This window comes from Medicago sativa, chromosome 7, assembly GCF_051527215.1.
Source record: "Medicago sativa cultivar Bolivia chromosome 7, Bolivia_mono, whole genome shotgun sequence".
Lineage (NCBI taxonomy): Eukaryota > Viridiplantae > Streptophyta > Magnoliopsida > Fabales > Fabaceae > Medicago > Medicago sativa.
This window is the reverse complement of record NC_140755.1, coordinates 51,528,374-51,542,567: the sequence shown is the minus strand read 5'-3', so window position 1 is coordinate 51,542,567 and position 14,194 is coordinate 51,528,374.

The window sequence follows — 14,194 nt, the reverse complement described above, 5'->3', positions numbered from 1 at the left end:
CCGCCACTTCCATGCCTCACCCCCTTTCTCCCAACCTAGCGAGAACATATTTTCCACTGAATTCGATTTGTTCTCATCTAAGTCAAATAAACGTCTAAAACACACACAGAAAGGAACCCCACCAATCCACCTATCATACCAAAATAAAGTATCTACCCCATCTCCCACCTTTCTCAAAACACATTCCTCAAACCACCCTCCTTCATCACCACTTACACCATCACAGATTTTCGCTACCTCCATCCACCACGATGAACCACTCCGGCCCTCAACCTCCCATTCTCCTCACCATAACGAGCGACCATCATCCTATTCCAGAGACGACCTATATCAACTAACATCTTCCCACACCATTTACCTAACAAAGTAGTATTAAACACCCTCATCTGCCTAAGCCCCAACTCGTTATACATCTTTTATAAATAAACAGTACCCAAACTATCCAAGAAATTTTCCGATGACCCCTCGTTCCCCCAAAAAAAAAATATTCAAAAGAGATTATATGGAAGAGATTATATCTAGTGGAGATTTGAAGAAGGAAAGAGCATAGATAGGCAGAGAAGTCAGGACAGACTTAATAAGTATCAAGCGGCCACCGAGAGAAAACTGACTCTTCCAACCAAACAGTCCAGTTTTAATACGGTTCGCAATAGGTTCCCAAAACAACAAACTCCTCAGATCACCACCAAAAGGAAGGCCCTAGTACAAGAAAGGCACCTTACCCACTTTACAACTCAAACCAAACGTCACCTCACTTAACCAGAAATCAGAAATATTAACCCCAACAAACATACTCTTATTAAAATTCACCTTAAAACTTGACTTCGCCTAAAAAAGAACAAGGATTCTCTATATTTCTCAAAAGATACAGTAGAGAGGTTTATTAATATAATTTTCACATGTATAAACAATGCCTCATCTGTCTCAAATTATAAGCCGTTTTGATCATTTCACACAAATTAAGAAATGTGATCAATTTTGTATGGAAAAATTAAATTATAAGTAACTTTACAAAATTATCCTTCATTAATGGTATAAGGAAGAGAAATTTAAATAATTGAAAAAAGAGAGAGTATTAAATAGCAAAGGGTATAGTAGAAAAAAAAAATCATTAATGCATCATTGATATCATCAAGTGACTTATAATTTAGCACAAATTTTTTCACCGAAACGACTTATAATGTGGGACGAAGGGAGTACACACAACCACATTTAAAAATTTATTACATTAATAAAACATTTATATATAAAAAATTATGGTAATAAAGATGCAATTTTTATCCCCATGAGCATAATTTAGATTGTTTGGACATTACATAATATATGTAAAGATTGAGATTCGAACCTCAAATTCTCCACTTATTCACCTAAAAAGTGAATTTCTAGCCTCAAAACTACTTAAAAAAAATTCAATCTTCTATTTAAGAAACAAAGAGTATCTGTTAAATTCAATTTTCTATTTAAGAAACAAAGAGTATATCTACTCATTTTGTTGGTGGAACCTGAAGGTGAGAAAAACACAAGAAGGGGGGGTTGAATTGTGTTTTGAAAAAAATTCTTCGTTTCTCTAAATAACTGAATACACTGATCAGAAGCTAAGTGAGACAGCTTCTGAAGTGATGATCAGAATCTAAATGCAGCGGAATAAAACAGAGAGAGAGAAGAAGAACGACACAAAGCAATTATACTGGTTCCTTCCACAATCCGGAAGTAGTCCAGTCCCCCTTGCACTTCCAAGGAGATTTCACTATGAGTAATATCTGATTACAAATGCTCAAGCACACAAGCAAGAGACTTCCAATGCTCAAGCACACAAGCAAGAGACTTCCAATGCTCAAGAACACAATCAAGAGACTTCCTGCTCAAGCACAACTGCAAGAGACTTCCTAACTAAACAAAATTACACAGAAAATTGTTTAAGGTTGAACACTTGATATACAATCAGAGGTGCTCACAATACAAATCAGATACAGACTCAATGGACTTAAGAATTTCTAAGATATGACTTTGAGACACAGAAATTCTAAGTGAATGCAGAACAATTTCAACAGAGATTTGGTACTTGTGAGAATCTTGTGAGTCTTTCGTTCAGCGTTCTTGCATTACCAATTCTCTAGGTCTTCACTCCTTTATATAGAGGTGTGAAAGAGACGTTGTGAAATTGCCAGCACACCAAAGAGTCGTTGTTGAAGCTTGATCTTTCACCAATGATCTTTTGCCTGATTTGGTTGTTGTCCTATGAAGAACAAATTTGAAATCCATTCCTTATCCAAAGGAACATCTATGCAGGCGAGACCGTATTCTGGAGCTGTTTTCTTGTCTTGAAGCGCAGACACAAAACAGAGTAGTGGAGAACGTGGTTGTACAATTCGTACAAAGTACAATGTCAACGCTTTCGTCCAAATTGCAAACACACACCTTCAAACATCTTTGAAATGACCGTTGCAAGCTCCACTAATCCTTTGTTTGTGTTTTCGAATCCAATAGACAGCTTTTGCATTGATAATTCTTCAATTCTTGATTCTTTGCAAATCCAGTTGATACTCAGCTTCTGGTGAAATGGCTTCTGATGAGGCAGCTTCTGATGATGCAGCTTCTGATGGTTCAGCTTCTGATGAGATGACTTCTGCAGCTTCTGATGATGCGGCTTCTGATACTGTGGCTTCTGGACCTCTTGTCTTCAGAAACACTATTCTTCAGGAGCAGCTTACTTCAGGAGCGGCTTGACTTCAGGAGCGCTTTTTCTTCAGGAGCAGCTTGACTTCAGGAGCGCTTAAGCTTCAAATTTTTGTTGTTTCCATAGCTCTTTATTTGCTCATTTAGAACCAATGATGATGTAACTTTATAATTATGGTCCTGTACACTTGAACAAATATTAGCTAGTCCAATTTACAATTTTTAATACCTTGTTATCATCAAAACTCTTTAAGGTTTATTGTTAAACACATTTTGTTCCAACAATCTCCCCCTTTTTGATGATGACAAACAAAAGTATTTAAAATTGATCAATTGTTGTTAATCTAATTAACAAGTTGACTTTGGGGTTCTGAGGTTTGTAAGCTCAGAATCTGAGGTTTGTAAGCTCAAACTCCCCCTGAGTCTGATAGTCTTTAAGGTGAGGTTTGTAAGCTCCCCCTAGGTTCTATCCAGGTTAATTAAATTCATTTTACGCGCAATAATTATTATCAGAGCTTAAAAGCAAAATTGAATCATTGAAAGAATTTACTTATAGATAAGAAGAATGGTTCAATTAACTTTACTTGAAATTTTGATACTCCTTCGTTCATTCATAGCTTATACCAATAAGGTAAAAAGATAGAAGTTTTTCAAAAATTTCAAATGCCATTAATGGGGCTCAGAGCCTTTAAATACTAGTCACATATACTCCCCCTTTTGTCATTATCAAAAAAAAATTAAAATAAATCTAAGCACAAAAGACAAAAAGATATGAGAAAAACTCAAACGTGAGAGAGTATACTAAGCAATGAACTAATAAATCAGAGCAAAAATCATGTATATTCAATTGTCAGAAGCAGCTAAACAGTCAGAATCAGTAAGCAAAAGAAATAAGACAAGATGATTTCAGAAGCAAGGACTAAGAAATTTTAAAAACAAACAACAAACAAAGAAAAACACAAGGGTGTGCAACTAAGGGTTGGTTTGTTGTTGTTTCTTCATCTCTTCCATTTCTTCAATCTTCTTCTTCAACAATTCTTCAAGTTGTTGTTGCCTCTGAAGAAGAGCTTGTTCCCTTTCTTTGGCTTCTTGCTGTTGTTGTGCCATCTGTTTCTTCAGAAGCTTACACAACCTTGCTTCTCTGGTCAAGTAATCTGTTTCAAAGAAGAAAGGCTGGTTTGCCAGGAGCAGTGTAGAGCTTCTTACTCTCAGACTCTGATTCACATGCTCCATTACCCTTCTGACTGAAGCTTGCTTGACTCTGATGCATTTGGCCCTTATGCTTTCAATTAGCTCAGTTGCCCGGTTCTGAAGAGATGCCCAGGAGTCTTCATATGCACCTGTGAGATCAATTGTCCTTCTTTGATCCACCAGATTGTGCATCTGACTCAAGATTGTCAGAAGCTCAGAATTGATATATCCAGATTCCAGGATGTTTGTGGGTGGATGTTCAAGGATTTCAAGATCAGAATCACTGATTTCTAAATCTTGAATAGGGTTAGGAGCTGGAGTGGTAAGGTGTGTTTGTGTGTTAGAAGATGAGGGCTGGTCAGAATCAATGTGTGAGGTGGAGGTTGAGGCTTGAACATTGACTAGAGAGATGTCAACATCCATGGGAGTTGGTTCAGGAGAGTGTTCAGGTAAAGATTGAAGTTCGGTTTCAGTTGATGGTTGATGTGGTGAAGTTGTTGTTTGATTGTTGAGTTGGGGGTCAATGATAGCTATTGGTGATTGAGGGGGTGTTGTGGGTTTATGTGGTTCAGGTGTTTGTTGATGGGGGTTTTCTGAAACAACATTTTCAGAAGCAGTTGCTTCTGGAGTTGTTTCAGAGGCTATTTCTGAGGCTTTGTCTATGGGTAACTCACCTGAGTAGTGGAGAGCAAGATTGTCTAAGACAGAAGTGTCTTCTATTGGTTCAGGTACTGATGATGAAGAGGGTGAGATGGGGATAGGGGTGACTGGAATCTGGATTACCTGATCTGCAAGGCCAGCTTCAGAAGTGATCTTTTGTGGATCAGCAGATTGAGAAACTGCTTCTGAAGTTCCTTCTTCTGGAGCATTTTCAAAGACAAGCATCATATCGTCTTCTTCATTGTCTTCAGTAGGTTTACCAGCAATGGCTCTTACTTCAGCCAGTTTATCTTTGTAGAACCTATCACAGTCCTCCAATCCCAAAGCCTTGAGCTTTTCATCTCTTTGATGAATGTATTGAGCTTTTTGATCCTTTCTTTCTGATATAAGATCAGCAGCACGTTCATCAGCCATCCTTTTCCTTATTTGAGTCATCTCAACCATAGGACTCACAAGTTGAAGGGGAGCCTTCTTCTTCTTCAGCTTGGGATCAGCCTCCTCTTTCTCTATTTCTTCAAGAGCTTCATCCAGCTGCTCTTGAGTGATTACTAAGTCTGCCTTACCTTTTCTCCTCTTCTGTGGAATAGAAGCAGCACCAACCTTCTGCATCTTTCCTTTTTCATTAATAGAAACAGGTTTAGCAGCTTCTGACTCAGTACTAGTTCTGGCCTTCTTTCCTTTAGTAGGAGCAGCTTCTGATTCAGAACTAGTTCTGGTCCTCTTCCCTTTAGGTGCATCAGAAGCAGCAGCTTCTGACACAGCAACTGCCTTGGCCTTCTTGCCTTTCCCTTTAGCGTGAGCAGCTTCCTCCAAGACGTACTCAGCTACTGATTGAACTAGAAAGTCAGAGTCACTTTCCTTAAAGATGTGAGGAAAGTCCCTGATTATCTCAGTTTCAGCAGTGGTCATCTCTAACCATTTTTCATCTTTAGGGGCTTCTTTGAAGAACTTCATAGAGTGTAAGCTCCTGCTACTGATAGTCCTTTCAGCAGTAGAGACTTCGAAACAACTATCAGAAGCACTCCTTGTCCTTTTTAAGAACTCCAGCACCCTTCCTTGATGAAAGATTTCAGACAGCAATCTTCCATAGGGTACTTGTTTTCTTCCTCTTGTAATACTTTCGTTTATGGCCCAGCAGAGATGATCCATTACATATCTTGGGAAGTTTATCTTTTCCAAAATAGCCATGAAGTAGATTGCCAGCTTCTGTTGATTGTTGGGTTGGTCAGATCCTCCTGCTCTTTGAAAGAAGCAATCATTACTGAATTTCACCAACATCCTGTTGTGAATCTCCATTTCAGAAGGCTTTGCATCTTTCTTCCCACCCAAAAGAGTGTTGAAGTAACCTTGTAGCAGGACATCGTCCTTCTTGACTATTTCTTGGAATCTTCCCTCTGCATGCCTTTTACAAGCTTTAGCTATGACTTCTTCAGTGATGGTTATTGGAATGCCCATCACTTCAGACCTTATTTCTAAGCTGTCAAAAGATGTAGGATTCATATCCATAACCATTTTCCCTTTCTTTGACCCAGCCTGTTTGCTTACGACTTTTGCAGGCTTTTCATTGTACACTTCAGCTTTTAACCAAAAGTCCTTGACCAAATTCACATATGTTGGCCCATTTAGCATACTGAAATACTCAGACAGCTCCTGTGTTTCTATTAAACCTTCCATGTTTACTTCGTACTTCTTGAGTGAAGTAAAATCCACTGGTGACTCTATTTGGACTATCAAGGATTCCCATGGAATATCCATAGTCTTTTCTTTGTAGATGGACCCAGATTCTGATACGCTTTGCTTGTTTGATGTAGATTCTGAAACTTTTGAGCTTGATGATGCCATTTTGATGATTGACGAAGATTTGAAGAAGATGAAGATTTTAGGGTTCTAAGGTTGAGAGAATGCGCTTACTTCGTAAAAGGTTTGAGAGCAAATGTGTTTGTTGTGAGTGAGTAGTGTGTGAATTGACAAAGTGTTAAAAGTAAAACGATTGCAATTCAAAAGAGACAAACAAACATAACATTAATGACAAAATTGGGGGCGCGTGAAAAGTACTTTCAAAGCTTTAAAATCATCATTGCCCTTTTAGTTATACACCAACACATACAGGCCACGTAAGAAGTTCACAGAGTAACTACCAAGTTAGTGGGCCAGAAGTTACTTTAAAAAGTAACTCCCAACGTTTCCACTAATTCAACTATTCAGAAGCAACAAATCCAGCTTCTGGACTTCAGATGCTGATGTCATCATCAGAAGCGAGTTTTCCTCAGAACCTCAATAAAGAGCTTCTGATGGACTACTGCTTCTGAACTAACTTCAGAACCTAAAATCCTATTCAGGAGCAAGCAAACATTTAATCAGACACGAAGTGCATGTTCAAATTTTTCTTTATAAAATCAAATCTTTCAACAGTTAAAGGCTTAGTAAATATATCAGCCCATTGATTTTCAGTATCAATGAATTGTATATCTAAAATTCCTTTTTGAACATAATCTCTGATAAAATGGTGTTTGATTTCAATGTGCTTAGCTCTTGAATGCAAAATTGGATTTTTAGACAAACAAATAGCAGCAGTATTATCACAATAAATGGGAATACTGTTAGCAGTTATCTGATAATCTTCCAACTGATGTTTCATCCAAAGTAGTTGTGTACAACAACTTGCAGCTGAAATGTATTCTGCTTCTGCTGTAGACATAGCAATAGTTGTTTGTCTTTTGCTAGCCCAGGATATAAGATTATCACCCAGAAATTGACAATTGCCACTGGTTGATTTTCTTTCAATCCTATCACCAGCATAATCAGCATCACAGAATCCAATTAGCTTATAATCTAAGGATTTCCTATAAAGGAGTCCAAGATTAGTTGTTCCCTTCAAATACCTGAAGATTCTCTTGACAGCAGTCATATGAGATTCTCTAGGATCTGATTGGAATCTTGCACACAAGCATACACTGAATAAAATATCTGGCCTAGATGCAGTGAGGTATAACAAAGAACCAATCATACCTCTATACAGCTTCTGATCTACTTTAGCTCCTTCATCTTCTTTGCTCAGGTTGCACGTAGGATGCATTGGAGTGTTCATCACTTTACAATCTTCGAGTTTGAACTTCTTCAGAAGCTCCTTTGTGTACTTTGATTGATGAACATAGACTCCATCTTTGCATTGATTGATTTGAATGCCAAGGAAGAACTTCAGCTCTCCCATCATGCTCATTTCAAATTCATCCTGCATTAACTCAGAAAATTCCTTGCAAAGAGATGCATTAGTAGAACCAAATATTATATCATCAACATATATTTGCACAACAAGAATATCTTTCCCAAGGGTCCTTCTGAAGAGTGTAGTGTCAACCTGTCCTCTCTTAAAATCATTTTTGATTAAGAAATTACTTAGTCTATCATACCAAGCTCTGGGAGCTTGTTTCAAGCCATATAGTGATTTCTTCAGTTTAAAAACATGGTCAGGATATTTAATATCCTCAAATCCAGGAGGTTGCTTAACATACACTTCTTCTTCTATGACACCATTGAGAAATGCACTCTTGACATCCATCTGATATAATATTATGCCATGATTAACTGCATAGGAAAGAAGTAACCTGATTGCTTCCAATCTTGCAACTGGAGCAAACGTTTCAGTGTAATCAATGCCTTCTTGTTGACTATACCCTTGTGCAACAAGTCTGGCTTTGTTTCTTGTTACTTCACCTTGCTCATTCAGCTTGTTTCTGAATACCCATTTTGTTCCAATAATGTTCTTGTGCTGAGGTTTGGGTACCAGATCCCACACATCATTTCTTTGAAATTGATTCAACTCTTCTTGCATAGCTAGGATCCATCCATCATCTGAAAGTGCTTCATCAACTGTTGTAGGTTCAATCATTGAGATTAGTCCAATCATTGACTCTTCTTGTCTGAAATGTGATCTTGTTCTTCTTGGACTATCTTTGTTTCCAATGATTAGCTCTTCAGGATGTGAAGACTTGTGTTTGAATGTGTTTCTGGGAGGATCTTCTTGATGTGAGCCATCTTGTGCTTCATCAGAAGCAGTTTCATCTTGCGCTTCTGATGTGGGTTCAGCTTCTGGACTATCTTCAGACTCAGCTGTCTGATCAGGTTCTGGAGTAGCTTCAGGAACCTGTATCTCTGCAAAACTTTCACCTTGCTTTGAAGTTTTATCTTCAAGCTCCTTGTCATCAAATTTAACGTGCATAGATTCTTCAACACAGAGTGTTTCTGAATTATACACTCTGTATGCCTTTGACCTTTCAGAGTAACCTAAAAAGATTCCTCTTTGGGCCTTGGCATCAAATTTCTTTAGGTAGAGCTTGTTGTTCAGAATGTAACAAGTACATCCAAATTGATGAAAGTAAGAGATATTGGGTTTTCTTCCTTTAAAGAGTTCATATGCTGTTTTCTCCAAAATAGGTCTAATATAGATCCTGTTTTGAACATAGCATGCTGTATTCACTGCTTCTGCCCAAAAATGTTTTGGTAAATTGTTTTCATGAATCATGGTTCTGGCCATTTCTTGTAAAGTTCTATTCTTTCTCTCTACAACCCCATTTTGTTGTGGTGTTCTAGGAGAAGAGAATTCATGGAAAATTCCATGTTTTTCACAAAAAGCTTCAAATGGCTCATTTTCAAATTCTCCACCATGATCACTTCTGACTTTCAAAATTTTTGACTCTTTTTCAGATTGAATTTGAGTGCAGAAGCTACTGAATACATCACACGCAACATCTTTACTCTTTATGAATTTCACCCAAGTCCATCTGCTGTAATCATCAACAATGACTAATCCATATCTACTTCCATATAAGGATGCAGTACTCACTGGTCCAAATAAATCAATATGGAGTAATTCTAAAGGTCTTGAGGTTGAGACAATGTCTTTGGTTTTAAAAGATGATTTCACAATTTTCCCTCTCTGACATGCACCACAAAGTGCATCTGAATGATAGTCAATGTCTGGTAGCCCTTTAACAAGTTGTAACTTACTAAGCTTAGAGATTAACCTCCAGTTAGCATGTCCCAACCTTCTGTGCCACATCCATTTCTTATCATTCACTGATAGTAGGCAAACCACCTTCTGATCAGCCAGTTCAGAAAAATTGATTTTATAGACATTGTCAACTCTCTTTCCTTTGAACACAATGGATTTGTCTTCCTTGTTGATTACTGTACAGTTGGGTTTTTCAAAAAGCACATCATAACCATTATCACAAAATTGACTAATGCTCAAAAGGTTATGTTCAAGACCATCTACCAACCATACATTATTAATTGAGGTAGAGGAATTACCAATAGTTCCTGTACCTATGATCCTGCCTGACTGGTTGCCTCCAAATTTCACATTTCCTCCCTCTTTCATTGTTAGGCTGAGGAACATGGACTTGTCTCCTGTCATGTGTCTTGAGCAACCGCTGTCTAGGTACCATGATCTTTGCTTTGGCACTGCTCTTAGACATACCTGCATTATTGACATTTTTAGATTTAGGTACCCATTGTTCTATGGGTCCTGGAAGGTTAGTACTTAAGGCTTTACTCTTCACTTCTTGTACCTTGTGCTGTGAGTTGGGTTGCTTCTGATTAGCCATCACCTTAGGTTTTGGTACTTCAGAAGCAGTAACTGTCTTCTTCTGAAACTTAGACTTCAGAACCCCAGATTTTGGTTTCACCAGACTCTGAGGAATAGGTTCTGATCTTTTCAGGATCCTAACCTTTGAAGTTTTGGAATCAGATTTGATCATAGCCTTTGACTTAGAGTTCTTTGGCTTTGAAGTAATCTTAGCCTTAGAACTAGAAGCTTCAGGTTCTGATTGAACAACAGTTTCCAACTCAGCCCCTTCTGGTACAAAGAATGTTTTCAGACCTTCCTTGATGCATTCGCAACAAGACTTTAGATTGGTTTTCTCCAGTTTCACTTCTGGAAAGCCAATTCCTCTGCCATTGTTCTTGTAAATGCTATAAATCATAGAAGCCACTCTGCTTCTGTCAATGCCAGATATAATGAAGTCTTCAAGAGCAATTTCATGATTACTTAAAGGTTTTTCATTACACTTTTCTTGTAGCTTCTGACATAAGAACCTGAGCTGATCTTCATATGTTTTACACATGAAGTCAAAGCCCCTAAGTCCCTGTTCAGAAGCTTTCAGATCCAATAGAGTTGATTTTTGCTGTTGTACCAAATCAGCATATTTTTCTTTTAAATCCTTCAACTCATTGGTTCTTACTTCAAAATGTGTAAGAAGTTCTTTAAGTGACTCAACAAGTTCATCTCTGGGAATTTTGGAATATACCTCATTTTCATCTTCTGAGTCTGAATCTGATCCAGCTTCTGAAGTTGCTGTTGCTACCAACCCAACAGCTACCTTTGCATCTTCATCAGCTTCCTCTTTATCAGATCCAGATTCACTACCCAAATCATCCCAGGTTGCCATTAAACTCTGCTTAATCTGCTTCTTGAGTTTGCTTGGTTTGAAGGTAGACCTCTTTGACTTGTCCTTTGACTTTTCTCTTTGAAGATCAGGGCATTCAGCAATGAAGTGACCTGGCTTCTTACAGTTGAAGCATCCCTTCTGATCTTCTTTCCTTGAGCTTCTGGAGTTACCCCTTCTGGAGAGAAACTTTCTGTTCTTCTTGGCCAGATATTGAAGTCTGTTTGAGAGCATGGCCATTTCAGCAGCATCTGGTTCAGAGTCTGAACTTGACTGTTCTTCCTCTTCAGATTCAACCACTTTGAGAGCTTTTGATGACTTGCCTTTGGATGGAAGAGCTATTGATTTACTCTTCTTAGTAGACTCATGTTCATTAAGACTTAACTCATGAACTTTGAGAGAACTAACAAGATCTTCGACACTTAAAGTGTTTAAATCTTTAGCTTCCTCAATGGCAGTCACTTTTGGTCTCCATCTGGCAGGTAAGCTTCTGAGTATCTTGCTTACATGATCAGAAGCAACATAGCTCTTCTTTAGAATCTGTAGACCAGAAACTAAGGTTTGAAACCTTGAGTACATCTCCTCAATAGTTTCATCATCCTTCATTTTGAATAACTCATACTGATGTACAAGCAGGAGAGCCTTTGCTTCTTTGACCTTCTTGCTCCCTTCATAATTTGAACAGAGAGAAGCAAACATAGCTTTAGCAGTGGATTTGTCACTCATCTTCATGTATTCTGCTTTGGGTATGGCAGTGACAAGAGCTCCTCTGATAATATGATGCTTCTTGTAAAGTTTCCTCAGTTCTGGAGTATGTTTCTTTCTATCCACAGCAGCTCCTTCTTCATCAAGGACTAAACCACCAACGCCGTCTTCCAGAATATCCCACAATTCTTCATCTAGGCTCATGATGTAACTGTAAAAATTGGTCTTCCACCAAGAGAACTCTTCAGCATCTCCATTGAACTTTGGAACTTTTCCAACACTGGTTTTCTTACTATCACTATAATCATGTGAGACATTTTTATAGCTAGTATCACCATCAGGAGGAGGAGTAGTCATGTTTTTCTCAGATCTTTGACTGTTGCACGGTTAAGTGATACACAACAGACCAAGGCTCTAGATACCAATTGAAGGTGAGAAAAACACAAGAAGGGGGGGTTGAATTGTGTTTTGAAAAAAATTCTTCGTTTCTCTAAATAACTGAATACACTGATCAGAAGCTAAGTGAGACAGCTTCTGAAGTGATGATCAGAATCTAAATGCAGCGGAATAAAACAGAGAGAGAGAAGAAGAACGACACAAAGCAATTATACTGGTTCCTTCCACAATCCGGAAGTAGTCCAGTCCCCCTTGCACTTCCAAGGAGATTTCACTATGAGTAATATCTGATTACAAATGCTCAAGCACACAAGCAAGAGACTTCCAATGCTCAAGCACACAAGCAAGAGACTTCCAATGCTCAAGAACACAATCAAGAGACTTCCTGCTCAAGCACAACTGCAAGAGACTTCCTAACTAAACAAAATTACACAGAAAATTGTTTAAGGTTGAACACTTGATATACAATCAGAGGTGCTCACAATACAAATCAGATACAGACTCAATGGACTTAAGAATTTCTAAGATATGACTTTGAGACACAGAAATTCTAAGTGAATGCAGAACAATTTCAACAGAGATTTGGTACTTGTGAGAATCTTGTGAGTCTTTCGTTCAGCGTTCTTGCATTACCAATTCTCTAGGTCTTCACTCCTTTATATAGAGGTGTGAAAGAGACGTTGTGAAATTGCCAGCACACCAAAGAGTCGTTGTTGAAGCTTGATCTTTCACCAATGATCTTTTGCCTGATTTGGTTGTTGTCCTATGAAGAACAAATTTGAAATCCATTCCTTATCCAAAGGAACATCTATGCAGGCGAGACCGTATTCTGGAGCTGTTTTCTTGTCTTGAAGCGCAGACACAAAACAGAGTAGTGGAGAACGTGGTTGTACAATTCGTACAAAGTACAATGTCAACGCTTTCGTCCAAATTGCAAACACACACCTTCAAACATCTTTGAAATGACCGTTGCAAGCTCCACTAATCCTTTGTTTGTGTTTTCGAATCCAATAGACAGCTTTTGCATTGATAATTCTTCAATTCTTGATTCTTTGCAAATCCAGTTGATACTCAGCTTCTGGTGAAATGGCTTCTGATGAGGCAGCTTCTGATGATGCAGCTTCTGATGGTTCAGCTTCTGATGAGATGACTTCTGCAGCTTCTGATGATGCGGCTTCTGATACTGTGGCTTCTGGACCTCTTGGATCTTCAGAAACACTATTCTTCAGGAGCAGCTTACTTCAGGAGCGGCTTGACTTCAGGAGCGCTTTTTCTTCAGGAGCAGCTTGACTTCAGGAGCGCTTAAGCTTCAAATTTTTGTTGTTTCCATAGCTCTTTATTTGCTCATTTAGAACCAATGATGATGTAACTTTATAATTATGGTCCTGTACACTTGAACAAATATTAGCTAGTCCAATTTACAATTTTTAATACCTTGTTATCATCAAAACTCTTTAAGGTTTATTGTTAAACACATTTTGTTCCAACAGAACCAATTATGATGATTCCCAATAGGGTGAGCTTGCCCAATAAATATTTGTACTACATGGAATATGGATTCCCTATTGGGGTTACAGTAACATGATACTTATTTGAAGAGGAGTTAATATAGGAACACATTCTCTCTGCAAGACATATTTTTCACAATAAAAATTTGAACTTTTCTTCTTTCTACAGGGGACCCATTTTTTAAAAATAAATTATTATTGAAATATAATAATATGATCAGTAGTGGAATCCAGTAAACAATTTTATGTAAATACTCTATTTTTTTTTTCACAAATCAAAATGAGATATATATTAACAACAACGGTGATGATGCTCCCTGTACAAGGTGTTCAAAAGAACAACATCGATCAGAGTTTACAACTTACAAAAGGACAAAGAAAAAGGCACCAGCAAAAACAGACAAAAATCAGTAATGGATGCCCATACAAGGAAGCGGACATTGCCACCAATCACGATAACAGTAATTATAGGACACCAGTTTTGTAAATACTCTATTAAAGTGATTAGAAATCTATCGAATATTAATATTTAAAATTATAAATGAATATTGTGTAGAGCAGTACCTAGCTACTTAAGTAATAAAATTGAAGTAGCTCCTTTGCAGAGAAAGC